Raw genomic sequence first — 13,031 nt, 5'->3', positions numbered from 1 at the left:
TCAAAGAACAAACCAGTGCAGAGCTATTGGCTCCACGTTTCCTGTATTTAACATACTTGCAGAAACTTATCAAAAGCAAATAACATCCAATAGGCTTACGTAAAGCTACCTGTGTACATCTTACTGTGCTTTAACTTTGCAGGGTGATTTATTATTCTGCTTCCATTCTTACAATATTTTATATATTCATACCCAACAACAAGGAGGAAAAAGAGTTGAGTAAACAAATGTATTGGTAATAGCACTGATATTGTACATATATACAGTACTTCAACTCTGCTGTGTTGTCGCTACAAATGCTTTACACAAGTGTCAGCACGAAACATTGCTGCATTGGGTTTATATGGAGATCCCTTGATTTTTTCTTTGTTATTCTGAGTTGAATAATTTTCTTTATATATTTAAGTAAAATAAATATTCTAAATATTCTAAGTATTCTTAGTACAATACAAAAAAAAACTGTAGGAACTGTAGTAAAGTAGGAACACTAGACAAAACTATAGTTTTCATGCAGAAAGGAATAGACAGCACTAGTGATTCAGAAACATAACAACATTATGTTTTATTTGACAAAAATCTTACACTGCTTCCACACAAACAAAAGAAAAGGTGCTATATTTCCTTCTGTTCAAGTTGAGTTTATTCTTAAATGAATCCCGTGGTTTACACTTGGGATTTGGAATTTAAATTTCAAAGCTTGCAAGCTTTTTGAGACAAAGATTTTCAAAACCAAAAACAGCTCTTTTTGCACAAAACCTTTTACTGCACTTATGAGGCTCCTCAATATCCATGAACAGCCCGATTTATTTAAATTGTAAACTAAAAATCAATTAATTGTCATTTAATTAAAAAATAATAAATCCCAAATATGTAGTCTTTTTTTCTCCAATTCACCCCAATTTGTAGCAGCATGCCACAGTATACAAAATAAATGATTTATTAATCATGCAGTTTTTATGGTAAAACGCTCATTAATGATGTTTAATGATGAAGTTTAAGCTCTCTATTAAGACAACTCAGACAATTCGTTATCTTTTTTTATTGTTCAGGGAAAATATCATACAGAAGATATGGGAGGACAGGTCTATGTTGAACACTACTAATCTGTAGCAGTAGATGTGTATAGCACTAAACGCATCAGCTTTACCTTTGTGTAGGTCTCAGTGCAGCAGCGTATCCAGTAAGTACTAAAATACCTGAGTATTAGAACTAATGGTTAGTACTATTTTGGGTTGATAAGTGTAGTTAGCCTTGTGTATGGAACTAGCCTAAAAAAGTCCACATTTCCTAGGACTGCTACCAGCAAAGCCAGTAAGTCAATGTCAGATCTGTTATGTGCCCTAGAACTGCAAGCCACACAAGAACTCAAAGTCCTGGCCAAGTGCGACATCTTGTGGACTTAAAAGGAAGCTAAAATGGCTTTACTAGACAAATAAGCAAGCAAAAGAAAGCGTGTTTTTACATGCCTCGGTACATTTTTAAAAATATTTATTGACCTTGATTGCTTGCGATGCTTGAATGCTTGCGAGCTGGAGACAGATCTGATAAACTGATACCTCATGAAAAGCTCACTAAGGCAGTCTTGAACTGTCATGCCTGTACTTTTAATAGGTTTCCATGAGAACAATAGAATGACAACTGCAATGAGCTCATCTTAAACTGGCTCTGACCTTCAAAATACATACAGAAAGAGTAACACTTTCACTAATTCCAAACAGAAGGCAAAAACTAGTGTAATAGAAATCAGAAATAAGGATTAAATCTCTTAATTTCTTGGTAATGCACACTTTTTAACAATGTGATAAAGTCCTGTCTTTTTACAGCAGGGATAAATTGTTGAAACTACAGAATAGCATCTACGAAAGAGTTCTTCTCATGAACAACAGGAAAGCCATGACCATACAAAGCCACACAAAGCCTCACATAATGTTACATGTACTGATGTCTGATTTATTTCTCCTGACCATTTTCAATGCTAGCTGCTAGCTTCATCACTGCCCTTGTGGTTATCCTCCTGGAGCACTACAAACTCAGAGTAATTAGAAAACATTACGTAAAGTGAATCATGCAAGCTGCGCAAAACAACGGGTTAATGCTAGCCTTCTTGAACTCACAGGCCCATCTCTAAGACACCTTCAACATATTCAACACCTTGGTTCATAAACTTCTTTCATACAAGTAATAATAAAACTTATTTAACTTATTAAAATTAAAACGGTAGTTTTAATAATGGATCATAGCCTTTCACCATTTTCCTGATCATTACTCCACATCACTTATTTCCAATTCAGGGGACGAATGGTTAAGAAAATAATTTCCCATTGTACTTTATTTCTTGCTTTTCAAAGTCTGCAGAACTGTGAGGAGAACAATGTCAGAAAAGAACAGTAGTGTCACCAACAGGTGGCCACGTTGGTTCTCACATTCATGTTTTTCAGTGGACCCGAGTTTGACTTTTTAAAACTAGTAACATTTTATTACACCTTTTACTTCTCCGTTTTGTAGAGACTACATATGCTTGCAGAGATGTGGATATGCTAAGTGAAAATCAATTAAGCATCATTTATAGATTTGCATTTTTGCCAAAACACTCATTAACGTACAGTATTGAAATTGAATCTCTCTTAAATGCACTCATACAATTTTGTATGTTATTTTATTGTGCAGGGAAAATTTTCACTGGGGCTATTCTAGGCACTTTTTACATAGCACTGTAAAGAAAGCACTGGAAAAAAAATGTGCAAAGCAATTCCTAATAAAACAGTATCGAACATTCCCAGTGAAGAAGTAAATCTATCTTACAGACATGTTGCATCAAATTTCAGAGCTTGCCTGCTTTTTAACTCCTACTTCCAGAGTAACTTGGAAGGTCTATTTCATTACAACATAAGATTGGCTGAACAACCCAGTTGTCCATCTTTCTGTTCATCGTTCCTAACAGTACACTGCTTCAGGGAGCCTCTCCTGCATACTTGGCATGCAAAGGCAAACAGCTTCAGTTCCAATGTTACAACTCATCACACTTTTGATGGGCATGCACACCCTCCAAAGAATGGAAGAAACCCCAAAGCAGGAGTGTTAGTCCATTGAATCACTAGTTATGAGCTACTTACAGCTATGCTTTTCTTTCATGGCCACATTTGCATTTCCTTAGTCATTTCACTTTTTAGTCATTTCGCAAACAACATTTAACTGAATACTGCAATTACACTTTGCCTTTGAAGGCAAAATGTTTGAATATACCATTTTTTCCTAATTTTCTCTGAAGCGTTTCTTTTCATGGATATAACATTAAATGATGTTGTAAAAAAAACAAACTGAGTGCACTCAAAAGGATTCAATACTTTTACATGGTATAAATGGTATAATATGCTAGAAAGTATTATGGCAAACATTTAACAATTAGATAGAAATCTAACTTCCTAAGATCTCCAACAATTATTTCAATAAAACACACAAAAGATATACGTTTTTCTTTCCTGATGGGCAGATGCATAAGAAACTAGAATTGATCCTTACCTCAAACCAGTGTTCTTTTCTCTGTTTTTGGCTCACAAGCTAAAAAGGGAAAAGAAGAAGGGAGACAGCAGAATTAGAAAAACATATTGTCCTCTTCAATATAAACATCTACAGTACAATATTAAAGACATCCATAAATAGCCTATATGTTTTTTCCAATTTGTCTGCAATACTCACTCTCTGATGGAATCAAAAAGGAATCTGGCAGTGAAACTTAAATTTCACTGCAAGTACCTCACTGATTTCTGTGGTTCATTAGTCTTGTGTGCACTGGCTAGTAGATACTGTGATTGCTTGATTATAAAACAGATTAATATGCATTTCCACTTATAGCATATACTTTCTAGTCAGAAAAGAATAAAGCTCTCGGGCTTTTACTGTAGATAAATCTTTCACCATATAACAGGAGTTTAAGAGCTTCACTAAGCACATGTATGATGACAAAATTAAGTGGAACATCTCTCAAGAGCCACACGTGCCACAGACCTATTTCCACTCCTCTCACAGCAATGTTTCATCTAGCTCTGTTGCAACCAACAATTACTGCTATTACACTAAAGATGTGACAGACAAGATTTTATCAAATGCGATCTTAGGTGTAAATAGAATTGAATAGGGAGGAGAGTATTAGGACTTATTCTAACATCTGTTCAAATTTCAGTAAAGAACTTCCAATATTCTGAGTTTTCAAATGTCTCGTTTAAGGAAATGCACGTTAAAAACAAAACAAAACTCTACTTTCATTTAAAAATGATAATAGCTGGTTCTAGTTCTTTGCGGTTAAAACAGCATTATAATGCAGGCATTATCCAACAGTTAATGTGTTATTTACTCTCATTCAAATTCACGACTGGCCCATGCTTGTTTTCAGTTTGCCATAATTGTTCTTATTTCACTCCAAGTACACATTTACTGTCTTTGCTGTGTGAGCCAATCTGGCTGGTAGACTCCGGACAGTCTACTGATCCGGAAAAGTGATTTTACTCTTAAAATAAGAGATGCTTAGTCAATGCGTGCCGTATTATGACTATGCAGGTTCATCGAGAATAGCTTGAGAAAAAGTTCAGAAAGTTTATTAAAGGGTAAAGTAAAAAAAGGCTCGGTCAGTGAGTCAAGGGTAACATGCAGTTTTGATTTTCAAAAACCTTTCCTAAATGCACCCAGTACAGACAATTTTAATTTGGTATCCCAAGCTTCAAAACGAAATCAGAATAAAAATCAATTTGGAGTACGGTTATTAATAAAACTTAGTTTTTTTGTCAGCCACTATTCTTAATTTACCACATTACATCATTGGTTTGTTTGTGGTTAATACTGTGTTATGAAAACACGTTTGCTGTATACAACCATCCAAGTCATCCAAAAACAACATTAAAAAAGAAGAAAGTCTTAAATAGGCGAGTACACTTACAACTCTAGGAACTCCATACTGTCAAACCATGAAAGAAATGGATGTAGAAGAATCTCTTAAATCCGAGTCCAAAACCAACTGATTTTGTCCCAGGGTAGGATGGCAAGATGCTGATTTTTTATAGATGATCATGTAACCACAGCCTCGCAATCCCTGAAAAGACCTGAGGGGACCTACAGTATAATCTAGGGGATTGTTTGTACTCAAACAACAGGGCTACTCTGTCAATTTGCTGCCAGTTTTGTTATGTCTTGTCAAATAAGCAACACAGGGCTGTGACCTTTGTAGAGGAAGGAAAAGCCTATTACTTCAGTGCACTCAAGCTAGCTATCATTTTTTCATTCACTTGGCATAGACTACTTTTATATTAAATTAGCACTTTTATATTTATTAATGTCATTATCAATGCTGATTTGGCCCAAATTTTGAAGCAGTATTGCTCAGGGGGATCCTGATTTTTAACCTGAGTACTAAGGGATTCAAAGTTAAGAAGTTAAGAAGTATTTCCTTAAATTGTTGTTCTCTTTCCTATGTCTTCTAAAATTGTAATACAGTACTCTTGCATTTGAACTGTTTAACAGCAAACCTTCCATCCCATCATAAAATATTTGGTCAAAAACCTAAAATCTCATTCCCTCCCATTTTAAAAAATGAGAATGAAAATAGCTCGGGATTAACCTAAAAGTAAATCTATAATACATTTTCCTTTCTTAAAAATGGAAAATAAGTTTGAATATCTTAAAAGCTTAGTGTTTTCCTATTTCTAAATATAAAATCTACAGGACAGGAACCAAACCTGTACCTTTTACTCCAGATTTTATTAAATCCTAGATTACTGCCATTTAATCATTTATACTTTAGATTTCAGACATGACCACAATCAGACCACAAATTGGAATGCATCTTAACAGGTTTCTTGACATTTTCAATGACATATTCAATGACCTATACTGAATTACTCGTTCATAATACACTTTATTAGAAAAGCTATAGCATGCATCGCAAATAAACAGTTTGCTTCCAATATTACTTCCAATACTGGCCACACAAGCTAATACTTTGTATCTTTTTAAAGTACTTTATGTTGATCTAACGCTGTTGATGGCAAATTATTATAAAGAATTTCCATATGTCAGGTCTGTTCGAATAAGATGCCAGTGCACCTGTGACCAGAAAAGATTGCCATTTTCCAGATAACTGATTTTTTTACAGTAATACATTTCTTTTGATGGTTTCCTTTTAAAGGCCATTTTGTATATAAAATGGCTAATTAGCGAATGTTAATTAAAACGGAAAAGCTCCACAACCTGTGGACAGAGCAATAATGTCATTAATGTGTCGGAGTGAAAAAGAAATGTTAAAAGGTCCCAATTTTTCTGTCGAGAAAACTTTCTGTGCTTCCAAAAAACAGTGGAAAAAAAAATCAAGCAATTCTGGAATTTTCCTCCAACGGTAATGTGTTTTCAGGCAATAAAGCAACTAAACAGCCACCACTTGTTTGTAACCTCTGTCGTGTTAAGTAGCGTATGAAGGCCATAAGAGGGAAAAAGTAATAACTGCTCTTTAACAGCTCCAGCTCAAGGCCTCGGGTTGCAGGCCACAACAAGTCTGTCTGGAGCGTGTTCATATTTCACTTTTCATCCTGTTTTTGAAATTTAAATGTGACATATTTGTGAAGGAAAACATGACATATAAATGCACTTTCAACCTACATGCACCTGTACACTGTATCTAGAAAACCCTACTTGTTTACAGAAACACATTCTATTTCATGGTCACGTCACCTGAATTGCTAAAAATATGGAACAAGCTCTCAAGGATGCCCGCAGACTCACCTGACACTCGCAAGGGCAAAGGACTTTATCTCCAAACAGGAAGTTTGGCAGGAAGAAATGTGCCCTGAACGTTAATTGAGTTCGATCTTAAACTTGCATCACTACCACTAACCATACAGACATGAAAGCACTGCTTTCTTCCCGGGAGAGATTAAAAGATAACATGCAAGTTTTCAAGCCAAGCCTTTTTGCGTATTTTACAGCAGAACCCCTCTAAGGACTCCTCTGGGTACAAATTCTACTCAAGCTCAGTAGTGTCAAAATGAGAAATGGGTTCCAGAGAAGGTAAGAGTACGATAACCCAAACTTGTGTTGCCGGGTATATCTGTACTGTGCCCATCTTTGGTTTACAAGGTCTAGAATAACATGGCCACCACATTTAACACACCAGGATTCACAATGGACTACTTGTAGGCCAGCTCCAATAAGGACTTCAATGCTTGTGACAAAATGCTGGAAAAAAAACACTCAAAGCCTAATTATCTGAATCATGTTTGTGTAGATGATTTCTGCTGTATTTCAGCCAAAGGGGAATCTCACAAGAGCCGATACATATAGGGTTGTTTCTGGTCAAAGATTGTTTCTCTGAATACAAAAGAACAAAAACTTCCACTCAATTTAAGGACAGCTGTGTCAATGTTTACCAGCAAGTGAGATCTTCAGGTCTCACTGGGAAGGTCCAGCCTTTCTGACGGCCGAGGTTACAGTCCACCCACTGTAAGTGTATCAGTGTCTGAAAGGAGAGAGAATAAAGTGCACACGAGGTTAACTGCCTGTTCTGTTAATTGTTTTCGGTGGGTTTTCTGACTCCCCCATGCACTGGATCTTTTTCATAAAGCCTAATTTTGCAAATTTCATTTTCGAAAGACTTTCTTTTCACCTTACATTCATTAAAGGTTCATTTGAGGAGAAAGCATAACTGTGATTAAGGTAAGATTTAGAAGGACAGCAGTTCAAACTGAATCCAGATTCCGGTAAACACCACACAAAGGATTTGGCTGGGAGATTAGAAATGGTTTTCCTGGTGCACTGTGCTTTAATAAAAACTTGGTTAACAGTTATGTTTTGTGTCACCAAACCTATGCAAGAGTCAAGATTAATCCAGACCTGCTAATACCATCTTCAAACTGCTAGTCTTTTAAATGTACTTTTCTTAAAAAACCCAAATGCGATGCACTAGTTTGAGTTTGAGAACTTACTGCGCTACTTAACTCGAGTTACTTAACTCGAGTTTGAGAACTTACTGCGCTACTTCATTACCATTTCTTCCATTTGCAAAAACAAGTTTGTCGTAGTCCCCATTCCCACAATCAGTCAACAAGTAGCACAGCAATCACATCTTTATTAAAGTAATGAGTTTGGGGGCAAATGCAGTAATAGCATAATACATTAACAGTTAGTAATAAAAGTTAAGCCTGTTCTTATGGACCTATAGGGATATAAGAGAGGACTGTAGAGTTTAAGTGTTGTTTAAACTTTTGAAAATCTCATTAACACCTCTTGCCCTGTATAGTCAACCAGGGTTAAGCATAAAGCCACAGCACTCACCGCTGTCAGCCGAGTTCTTCATACACTGACTCATTAATGTTTAAGAGGACAATGGGAGTGTGAAGTGAGTCAGAGAGCACTGCCCATGATACTGTTCACAGTCTCATCCTGTCACCACATTGCCAGCACAGCAACAAATCCTTACAAAGTGCTTAGAAACTGATGATTAGTAGGTAAATACATTTCAAACCAAGAAGGAGGACACAAAACAACTGGAATTGTAAAAAGATAGTTACTCTGACTGATGCTTTTAAGGGGCTGTCGAGCTGCATCAATTGATACAACTGGGTATTTTTCTGAAGGAATTCAGGTGAAGTACCTTGTTCAAGTGTATAACACCCTACAGAGTGTTTAACTTACGATCTTCCAGTTACAAGTCCAGAACCCTAACCACTGCTCTGCGCTTCTGCTCTTTAAAAAGACCATCCGCCTCTTGAACCTGTGCTACAGCTAACCACCAGGCCACCGGAGAACTACTCACAAAATCTTCTGTATAAATCTTTTTTAATATCAGCACCTACTAAAAAGGCCAGCAGAGAACCTGGAATTCCCCGTTGCTAGAAATGTCTTACTTCAGAGAAAAAGGTGATTACACAGCTTTCACTATACACTATATACAGCTCAGCACATACACTAGGAAGAGAAGTCTACCAAACCCTTGCATTGCTTATGCAATATAGGGATATCTCTAAACTTCACAATAAATGAGTCCTTTTCATCCCAAGGTGCTTTATATGTACAAGGGGATCTACTTAACCTTTACCAGAACATTCTGTTGTATTACATAGGCACTCCACAGCAAATGCATTGCTGTTAAAACATTTCTGGTGGATCCCTACAGGAACAGGCCTCAATGTGTAATGGGCGTGACACAACCACACACAAGTGAAGAGTGAATAATTTATCCCCAGGGTTCGTTTATTGCATAACCTTGGCAATTATGCGAGCAATGCAGGCAACGCGTGGCATGATAGCACAAGCAGGGTGTCGGCTCACTCTTCTCAAGACTCAGAAGTAAGAGGGGAGGTGCGCAGGCGAGCCAGCGCTCAAGTTATTGACAGCATTTCTCCGGGGTATAAAACCACAGCTTGGAAAATCATAGGCGTTTTCCAGCAAAGCTTTTACATTAATGGCACGATGTTGCTACCACTAATGTTTTAACATTAAATCCTAAGCACGACCTTGTCTGACAAAGGGTATGAAATCGTTCCCAAATCGGAGACACTAATAACTTGAATACGTACACAAACAGTTTTTACTTTTAGTTTATATGACTATACACTCGCAACAAACATACTTAGTAAGAGGATATTCAATAGAGAAGGTAAAACTATCTGGAGTAAAATGTTCAATAGCGCAGAGATAAAGAGCAACTTTTTTTAAGTTAACAAGAAACAGTTTTAGTGTGTGTAAGGAATTAGGTTCAACATGCAGTAAATTTCGGAAAGTTCCTGTATTCTTGTAGTCAAAGAACCTTGTACCATGGGTCTAGTAAATACTATAACATGATTCCATTAGAATTTACAGAACACATACGTTTTCTAACTGCTCACAAAAACTGGGAGGGTTGAATTAATTTTAATCCAAGAGGTCATATTCTATTGCAATTATTCTAATGCAGTGAATTGCATTTAGAACAGGAGTTATTTTGGAGCAGGAGGAGTTGTACGGAACAGGATACCCAGCCAGCTAAGTTGCTGGAGCCAAAACTCTGGCATCCTTTATGACACGATGGGATGAGAGTCTAGGGTCAGGCTGCTAACCGCCAAACAAAACGAGAGGAGCTGAATGGCCTCTTCTGATTTGTAGCTTTTCTCAGATTTGTACTTGAAAAGAGTTTACTGTACATTACCTGCTGAAAACTGCAATTTGCAGCCAACTCAAGCAGGATGTCTTCCCTTGGAGGGATTCATGGTGCTATACTGTACCTGTCAGATTCTATTTTACACCTCAAAGACATCTCACGGAGTCTCTACCAGGGGTCTTCCAGAACGTGTGACAAGGGGACCTATCTGAATTCATCACCCCTATGGGGGGGGCAAACCTGTCATCCACCTTTTTTTAAGCTGATGTCCTAAGGAGGAAACGCATGTATTTGCAAAGAAGGCCACTTCTTAATCACACAAAATTTGTAGATGCATCTCTTTGAAAAAGGGAATGACCACAGAGAGTCAGGACCTCAGTTTTATGTCTCACCTGAAGGATGGGGACACTATATTCTAAAAAAGGCAACGTCACTATATTGGGCCATTAGGACCCACACACACAGCTGGGTGAGCACACCCTACTGGCCCCACTAACATTACTTCCAGCAGCAACCTTAGCTTTCCCAGGAGGTCTCCTATCCAGGTACTGACCACATTCACACCTGCTTAGCTTTAGTGGGTTGCAGTGGGATATAGACTCTGGCTGTATTATCTATTTTTAAATGAATCGCTAATTTAAAGTAATTACTTCTGCACTTTTGAAATTAACATGATGCATGTCGATCCCGAAAGATCGCTCTTTGTAAAAAAAAGATACAGAAATACAGCAACAAGAAAAAATAAACAAGATTAAGGAATTTAATTGAAAATAAACAGCTTAAAGAACAAACACATCAAGCTTCATCCATACATTTTCTAACCGTTTTATCCAAAACGGTCGTGGAAGAGCTGTAGCCTATCCCAGCAAGCAATGGGCCCAAAGCAGGTTACACCCTGGATGGGATGCCAGTCCAACGCAGGGCACACCCACCAAGGATACATTTTCCCAGAAGCAGATCAACCTACCATTATGTCTTTGAACATGGTGAGAACATACAAACTCCACACACACAGATCTGGACCAGGGCCCCAGCATTTTGAGGGAGCAACACTAACCACCACACCACCCATATCATATTAATAAATTTTCATTTACTGTGCTTATGTAAAGAACACAAATTTGCACAACATACTTTGCAAAGATAGATTAATTTTTGTTAACAGCCAGGTGTGCTTTCCAACACAGCTCACTGCTTCACTTTTGAACACTGGTATTGCCCTAAGCACTGTAGTGTCAGGAAACAGAGAACACAAAATAGGGTGCACTGGGGATATAATTATTTACTGGAGAGCACACAGACAATTGAGGAAAGAGAGAACAAAGTTAACAGCAGCCTAGAATGAACATTAAAAAGAGAATCTGAAGAAGGCTTTCCAGTCTCGCAATATGATACACATCACAAGCTCTGAGTCAATGTGCTCCCTTCATGTAATACGATACAACAAGCTCACCAACTGCCCCACTACTGGAGAGAGGGAGCAATTGAAAACGTCCAGTGACAGATGTGAATTTAAGAGTCTGCACACCTTCATTTGCAGTGTTTTCATGTCCGGGGAATGTCATCACCTACTGTGGGCAAGGCAGGATAATGAGAATGTAACAATGCAAATCCACCAATCAAAAAGTAGAATGAAACAGACTCTGTGCCGTCAGCGGTTTAGGTATGACCTCTCAACACATCCAACTTAATTATCCGTCTGAAATAACTGTATGTGAAGTAGGATTTAAACTAAAGATGAAAAAAGTGAAAACCTCTTTTATATTTTTTTAAACATCATGAGCTTTCAGATAAATCAAGAATTCCTTGCTATTATCACTTATCACTAAAAGCAGAATCCAGTTAAAGCAGGATTTATTGTATTTTTCTGTGTAGGAATACCAAGATACAGATCAAGTTGTCAACCACAGGAGAGGGTACAAGTACTAAGCTAAAATCTGCTGAAGACGTTATAAAGGAAGAAGAACTTTTACTTGCTTCCTTTTTATTATGAAACCTTTACACAGCAGAATAGTTTCATCTTCCGCTCTTTCTAAATCTGCTTTAATCCTGCTTAAAGCACCCCAGTTTGAGAAGCAAAATTTAAAATGGTATAAAAACATGGAAAAAAGCAAACCCCTGAATTTAAAATGTAATTCAGTGACAAATGATTCTTGTTTTGCGCCTGTGTACTGAGTAACGTGGGTTTTAATGCCCCGTATTGAGAAAAGTAGACATCCTGTCCAGCTTCTTCTCTTGAACTGGAACAAATAGGTTCTTGTGCTGGAGTGATTCCTAAATGACAACCAGGGACTGGTGTTCAGGGTTTAACTCATGAAAAAGAAATTTAAGAAACACAAACGGCAAGATATGTAGAACTGGTAAAAAAACACAAGCACAATACAGTATGAAAAAAGCTCAGGTCTTACAACCAGGAAATAAAACGGAAGCAAATGAACATTGCATCACTGTTATGTATTATGGTGCAACAATTCTACAATTTCCTGTCATTCCCTCTGAGCTGACAGCCCTTACAGAAGATATTTCTACAGGAACACAGGCAGAAAAGAGTTACTTACTTATTTCACATAATCCCTACTGACAGAGGCCTCTTACATTCACAATACTGCACCACTCGGTCTGACGCATTCGTTGCATGCAGTGTGAAACTGCAGATGACACATGCCTTACCAGGACAGCTTTCCTGTTAAGGCCAGTGGGCAGTGACATTGAAAAGAACAACACCTGCATGTTTCAGAAATGTTACTGTTGGTCCAGGGTGCACAAGAGCTCCAGTGATGTAAGAAAGTAAATGAAATTAAAAACCTCACATGGGAAGCTAGACTGAAGGTATGCATTGCACCACACGAGACAAATATTGTATTGCAGGTTAGGCTAAACAGCAATCTCACCCATTCTAGTTTACAGTCATCTA

The 13,031-nt window shown here is 37.4% G+C and overlaps 1 protein-coding gene across 6 annotated transcripts in view; it reads right to left on the bottom strand.

Annotated features, from left to right (window-relative positions):
* fam49ba (family with sequence similarity 49 member Ba) overlaps positions 1-13,031 on the bottom strand; it is a 67,071-nt gene that overhangs the window by 23,354 nt on the left and 30,686 nt on the right. For 3 of the 6 annotated variants that reach the window (XM_088918587.1, XM_088918591.1, XM_088918585.1), the window contains exons 2-3: positions 7,410-7,498; positions 3,520-3,558 (exon numbers count right to left, since the gene is read on the bottom strand). The gene's annotated coding sequence lies outside the window, so the exon portion shown is untranslated. Of the gene's footprint in view, positions 1-3,519; positions 3,559-4,930; positions 4,990-7,409; positions 7,499-13,031 lie in introns of those variants that run through there. The other 3 variants (XM_088918588.1, XM_088918586.1, XM_088918589.1) reach the window with 2 other exon arrangements.

Source organism: Atractosteus spatula, chromosome 6 (assembly GCF_055471065.1).
Source record: "Atractosteus spatula isolate fAtrSpa1 chromosome 6, fAtrSpa1.hap1, whole genome shotgun sequence".
NCBI lineage: Eukaryota > Metazoa > Chordata > Actinopteri > Semionotiformes > Lepisosteidae > Atractosteus > Atractosteus spatula.
This window is presented reverse-complemented; position numbering and strand designations above follow the sequence as displayed.